Below are 7,434 nucleotides of genomic sequence, written 5' to 3'. Positions count from 1 at the left end.
AATGCTTCTAAGTGTTTTAAATTATGATTAAATGGTAGTTGACATAGTCTTAGAGGTAACATCTGTGGACATAGATGGTTCATTTGGTTTTCCAATTGAAATGGTCAAGTGAAATATTTCCATTTGATTCCATGGAAACACAATCATCTTTACTACCATAATGATATAAATAAATAATCTACTAAAGGAAATAATTTTTGTTTTTTTTATTGAATTGTTTTGACACAAGGAATACATTAAACCCAGAAAAATTCAAGTAATTCACAGTAGCGATATCCCAGCTTTTCCCCTTATGATGATTTTTGTATTGGATTATGTCCCATCATTTTCTCTGCTGAATTTGCAGAAATAAGCTAATTGATCATCAATTTGGCTACCTGGTTTATCTATTCAATATTGTCTTATTTGTTAAAAAGTAGGACTTTTTCAATGTGTTCCAAGTAATTTTTGATAATGAAAAATAATATTTGGAAAATGTTGTTTATGTTCTACTTTTCTCTTTCCCATTCACTTCTTAGTCATTTAAAAATCTAGCTTTTATTCCTGCCAATACACCTAAATTATTTGTTCTTCAGTCTCCAGTGATCTATTTATTTCTAAACCCAATAGCATTGTCTTGGTGCTCAACCTTTTTTTTAACCTTTCTATAGATAGCACAATGAATAAACTACTGGGCCTGGAGGCAGGAAGACCTAAGTTCAAATCCAACCTCAGATATATATGAGCGGTGTGACTGTGGACAAGTCATTTATTCCTTTTCTGCCTCAATTTCCTCATCTATAAAATGAGCTGGAGAATAAAGTAGAAAACCACTCCAGTATCTGTGCCAAGAAAACCAAAATGGGGTCACAAAGAGTCAGACATGATTGAAATGATCAAAAAAATAAAATAATTTTGTATCATCAGTCAGACACTTTTACTGGAATTTCATTGCCTCTCTAGATTTTTATGACACTACTCTGTCATATTTCTCCATCTATCTAGGGAATCATTTCTTTATGGCATTCTTTAATAATTTGTCATCTATGCCTTATTCCCTATGCACGAGTTGTTCCAGGGCTCTATACTCACTCCCCCCCCCCCACTCACTTATCAGGTCCCAACTATAATGTGTTAATCAAAGATAATCAAATCTAGTTATTCAACCCTTTATTTAAATAGGACTATAAATTTTCCAAGGTATTTTAATGTGTTAATTCATTTGATTCTCAAATAAAGCCTGTTAAATAGTTAATATTGTCATTATTCTTATATTTCAAATATGTAAACTCAGACAGAGTGGGGTTAAGTGGTTAAGTGATGTGCCCAGGGTCAAACTTATAGAAAGTGACTGAAGTTGGATTGAAATTTATCTGTCTTAATGCCAATTCTTGCATTCTGCCATTTGGCTGTTTAAATAAAATCATTTCTCAACAATCCTGCAAGATTGATATTATTTTATAAGTTTAAAGTGAAGAAATTGAGGTAGACAGACATTATGTGACTTGCCAAAGTTGAAAAACTTGGAAAGTTTCAGAGATAGGATTTGAACCCAGGTCTTCCTAACTCTTTCCACTCTTCACTCTTTCCACTGCATCACCTGACTGTCCCTTCTCATATCACTCCCTGGCTAATAATCATGTCATTTATCAACATAAGAAGCTTCATGAATTGCCCCCTTTTGAACTCCAAGGCCTAGAGAAGACTCCATAAAATAATAATCTCATCAGTTAAATGTAAATTATATCCTGGATGCAAACTGACCTGCACTTAAAAAAGTACTCAGCCATACCTTTTGGCATCAGTATGAGTAAATCATGATAATAAACCCTGTGGTGTAAAAACATGACAGTATCTTTGATAATACTCAAATCTTGCCTTTCTTCTATCACTCAAAATGTGCTCTCACCAGCAACAATTTTTTTCCAGATTTGTGATTTTATTGGTATAGGGATTTCTTTCAAACAATGCAAACTGGCATCTATTTAGCAACTTACTGTCTTAGAGAGTTTCCTGGTGCATGATAAATTAAAAGTTATGCCTAGAACCACATTCAAAAGTCAAAATTTGGACTTTAGTTTTCCTATTTTTGAAGTTGACCCTATCTCTTATACTATACTCAACATTAGTATTATATTTATAAATATAAAATATATTAAATGTTCACAGAAATACCAAAGTATTTGTCTATTCCAAACCCCCCAAGAAAATGAACAAGATAATTACATGACATTCACATGAGACACAGAAGACATAGCTGGTTTTTATTCCCCCCTTTTCCTTTGGTGATAATGCTAAAAACTATGAAATGAGAAGAAAAACAGAAGAAAGAAGGGGAAGTAATGACCCTGAATAATGTATGTGTAAATAAGAAAGTTGCGATTGTATGTTTTATGCAGATTTATTCAGAGATTTTACAGTCTCCTGTAAAATTCTGTGAACTCTACACTTTCAAACATAGACTATTATCAGAAAACTGAATTCATCTGCTCTAATGCCTTGTAAAGCATAATCTTGAATCAGTAGGATGCTAGTCTTGTAACAAAGAGGACCAAGTTGCTAAAGAATGGATCCTTTTTGCCATTTTTGCCAAGTTCCTTCTTGTCATTCTGTGAAACTTAGGGCAGGTTACTAAAAATAAAAAAGAATAATTAGATTTCTTAAGTTAAATATTTAGACATTATCAGTTGTATATCACTTATATGTTCTTTATTAGCAGCAAACTGGAATATTGGGGATGGATTGAAAGAGGGAAGAAAGCATATTAGGATAGTAAACCTAAGAGGTCTCACACTCAAAAGAGATCTTACATTCAAAATAACCCCTTCATGCAAATACAGAAGCAGCAGCATTTAGCAGTTTAAAAGACATTGAACATATAGTATGTCAGGTTCAGATCCTCCTTAAGATATTTACTAGTGGGGGTGGCTAGGTGATGCAGAGGATAGAACACCAGTCCTGAAATCAGCAGTACCTGAGTTGAAATCTGACCTCAGACACGTAATAATTACCTAGCTGTGGCCTTGGGCAAGCCGCTTAACCCATTGAATAGCAAAAACTAAAAAAAAGGTATTTACTAGTGGGGCAGCTAGGGGCCCCAGTGAATAGAGTACTAGCCCTGGAGTCAGGAGGACCTGAGTTGAAATCCAAAATCAGACACTTAACAATTACTTAGTTGTGTGACTTTGGGTAGGTCACTTGACCCCATTGCCTTGCAAAAAAAAAAAAAACAAACAAAACCAAAACCTAAAAATAAGATATTTACTAATTATATGACTTGGCAAATTGCATGTTCTCTCTAGTTTTAGTTGACTTAATCTTAAAATAGAGATAACAATTGCACCCGCCTCTTAGAACTGTTGTAAGGAGCAAATAAAATAAATAAATTACTTTGCAAATTTTATAAATAGCATATATAGATACAGATATCAGAAGGCAAATAAAATGCTATCTAAATGTGAATTTTTATCACAATAAGAACTGAATAAATAGCAGATATTTTCTTCTTTCATTCCTATGATTAACTCACCTGTGATGAGACCAAAAATCCTAAAATAGGGGTGAAGAACATTTTTTCTGCCAAGCGCTATTATAACATTTATAAAATCATTTACTCACTATATTTGGTTAATCATTTGATAAATTTACCCCTTAAAAAGCTTGTAGATTTATTGAAGTTTGAGTCTTACCTACAGTTGCTGAGGCAGCAATAGACCAAATGATTTTACTGGTCTTAAATAGTGCATGGCCCACAATTCCCTGCCCCTGTCCTAAAAAGATGAGATTGTTTTTGGAGAAAACTTAGTGACTTTTCCTCATTTTTTTCTTGACTATTTGCATAAAAAGACCAAAGGCAGCTCACATTGATGGCAAAGGGAAGTGTTATTTTCAATCATTTCCATTCACCATTCTTCCTCTTATCCTCTGGTAAATGGTGAATCATAAAATATCTAGAAGGAGACATGCCTGATATATATTCTTTGTGGCCAGGATATATATATATATATATATATATATATATCCCAAGATAGACAGAAATTATGAGCCTTGACATTGATATAGTTGATAAGTTTATGAGGCAGGAAATTATATGTATATATATATATATATATATATACATATAAGTAAATATATATTATTTACATATATGTGATCATGGTTTTGTGTATTGTATGTACATATATGAGTTCTGGAATATGATTAGGGAATGGTTTGTGGTGTCAAGGAACAGTTAGCTCAAAAATGTGAATTAGTATAAATTTTTTTTTTAGTTTTTACAAGGCAATGGGGTTAAGTAGCTTGCCCAAGACCACACAGCTAGGTAATTATTAAGTACCTGAGGCCAGATTTGAACTCAGATACTCCTGACTCCAGGGTTGGTGCTCTGTCCACTACCTCATCTAGCTGCCCCCTAGTATAAAATCTTAATGTAAAACTTCACAGAAAATATACTTTTGACTGGAATTATTGAAAATGAGAATATAGCTCTTCATTGTTTATATATCTATATACATATGTTAAAATATTTTAATAACTTTGACTCCTTTATTTTTCTTGATAGGAAGAGCAATAGGGAAGATGAATTATTGTTGAATTCACCCTAGACATTCACTATATACACTGTGAACTGAAGCAAGAGATCTTACTATGGATGTAACTTGTAGAAGAAAAAATATTCCCTGTGTTGGAAACTCTGGTATTGTAGAATAAGAACAATTATAAATAAAATGTTTAATGGATTGGTAAATACATAAGAGGATATCTTTTAACTTGTGTATTCATTGTGTTATTCTTTCTTTGTTCCTTTTTTCCCTGTGGTTTGTTAAGGTATGGTCAAATTAGGATTCCTATTCAAGTTCTGAAATATTGATTGAGTTTTGGTAAATTTGAGTTCACACTTCTTTTAGGAGGTTGAATAGATATTGTCTAAGTTTCTTTCCATCTCTGAGACTAAATTATTCTAAGAACTTTTACTTTAATTTCTTAAATGAGCTCAGAAATAATGAAGCTAACTCTTTTTATCAATATTGAAAATCAGGTCAATGGTAGCTCACACTGATGGCAAAGAGTCTATTGGGAACTGTTATTTTCAGTCATTTCCATACACCATTTTTCTTCTTATCCTTTGGTAAATGGTGAATCATAAAAATATCTAGCAGAAGTCATGTATGATAGGTAGTATCTGTGGCCATTTTAGACAATTTCTTTTTATTCTTTAGCAAGGAAATAACCAAGTAAACCTTTGGAATTTTATCCAATCAAAAAACATTAAGTGCTTACCATATACCAGGCACTTGGAGATACAAAAAGACTGCCTCTAACTTCTAGGAATTAACATTCTGATGGATGGATGAGTTAACATGCAAAGAAACATAAAGTAGCTTTATACAGGATAAATAGAAAATGATTAGTAGAGGAAATGCACTAGAATTAAGAAAGGAAAGGCAACTTGTAGAAGATGGGATTTTAATTGGAATTCAAAAGAAGCCCAGAAAATCAGAGGAAAGATTTTAAGATAGACAGCAATCTGGTTATGGTGGGGGAGGGGAGAGATAGAAGTTCGAAGGTCAGAGAAAATTCATCTAGCTACAAAGATGGAGGCAATGACATAATCACTCTGATTGATTATTGATGATCCCATCCATGTTAGAAAAGATTTTTAGATGATGACTCTTCATTGCTTGTTATTAGGTAATCAATTTAAAACTAAAAGGGATCTTTCTAGTCTAATTTTATAAGTGATGCAATGAAGGACTGGGAAAGATAAATGACTAGCCCAAGGTCACAAAGGTAATAAACTCAGATTCTCTGAATCCAAATATAATAGTCTTAGGCTACAGCATACTGCCTTTCTTAGCCAGGAAGAACCAATCCACTTCTAATCAGATAGATGTAGTAGAATCTAACTTCTGGATTTAATAGTAATCACAGGGAGTTGGATGACCGTTTCTCCAACAAAATGAAATATATAATTCTTACACTAGTTCCTGAAAGTTGCTCTTCTTTCAAGAATCCACCTAGATCTTCTTCATTGTCAAAGAAGTGGGAGAGAGAGGGTGCAGCTAGGTGGTACAGTGGATAGAACAATGGCTTTGAAGTCAGGAGGACCTGAGTTCAAATTTGACCTCAGACACTTGATAATTACCTGTGTGACCTTGAGAAAGTCACTTAAACCTTTCATAAAACAAAAAAAAAGTGTGAGAGATGCATAAGTAGATTACATGCTAACTATAATTGTTATTGATTGTCATCTTCATTATATATTCATGTAATATATTTGACAATTGAATTCTTTCCACTAACCACTAATGTATGTAAGCACATACCCACATATATATGAATACACACATATCTGTGCATTTACATTCATATATATTTATGTATTAATCTATATATTTCTAATTTATATGTTTATGCTTATAATGCTTCCTATCTCATAGATCCAACACCCTTGGCTTATAAGGGAAAGAGTGAGAGAGAAAACTGTCTGCATGTATTCTCCAAGCCAGTTATAATAACTACAAACATAGTAAGAATAGCCTTGGAAATTTTCAGATACTTTCATAGGAGATTCAACTAAATAAAATTTGTGGAAATAAGTCCCATATCCTCAGATGTCTACACATGAAAGTACAAAATAGAAGAATAAAGCAAGGGCTTAGAGCTCTTAGCATAAAGCAAGACAAATTCGATGTTACATATTTGGTAGGAGGAAAATAACATAATTGGTATTTGCCTCTTGCAGGTTATAGCTTATTCTAATAGAACAAGATAGATAAGGAGGGGAGAGGATAGGAGCAAAAACTGAATATTAAAATATATTCATATGAAGAAATCATAATATAGGAGTGAATCATGGTGGAGTATATTTAATTGAAAATTAATGGAGGGGGGTTGGAGCCAAGATAGCGACAAGAATGGATTGTGTCTTAGGGTTTCTCTCTAAAACTCATAAGCTAAGGCCTCTAACTAAATTTTCAAGAGAGAGAACCCACAGAGGAACCCAGTGAGGCAGTTCTCCTACTCAAGGTAACCTGGAAAAGAACAGAAAGGCTCTGCTGCCCAGGGTTGGAGGGGTGGCCCAACAGAGTGAAAAGAACTTCAGCCTCCCGGAGGCAGCCCCAGGGCGCTGGGGAGCCACTGCTCAAAGCAGGGGGGAGTTTCCTGACCTACTCTCTGGGGAGCACCAGACACAAATTGGGGGAACAGCAGGAGACCTCTGCAAGTGCAAGCCCGTGAAGCCTGGCCCTAAGGGCACATAGTGAGCAGCATGGCCACCCCCAGATGCAGGAAACAGAGAAGCAGACCAAGCCAGTAAACAGGAGCCCCCAGGGCATGAGCCCATTGAACCTAGAGAGGGGAGTGAAGAGAGACTGCAGAGTTCTGTCCTCTGCCCCTGGAACAGGACTCTGGGGCTCTGACCACATTCAGATCCTGATCGCAGTCTAGGCCCCC

This window comes from Macrotis lagotis, chromosome 1 (genome assembly GCF_037893015.1).
Source record: "Macrotis lagotis isolate mMagLag1 chromosome 1, bilby.v1.9.chrom.fasta, whole genome shotgun sequence".
NCBI lineage: Eukaryota > Metazoa > Chordata > Mammalia > Peramelemorphia > Peramelidae > Macrotis > Macrotis lagotis.
This window is presented reverse-complemented; position numbering follows the sequence as displayed.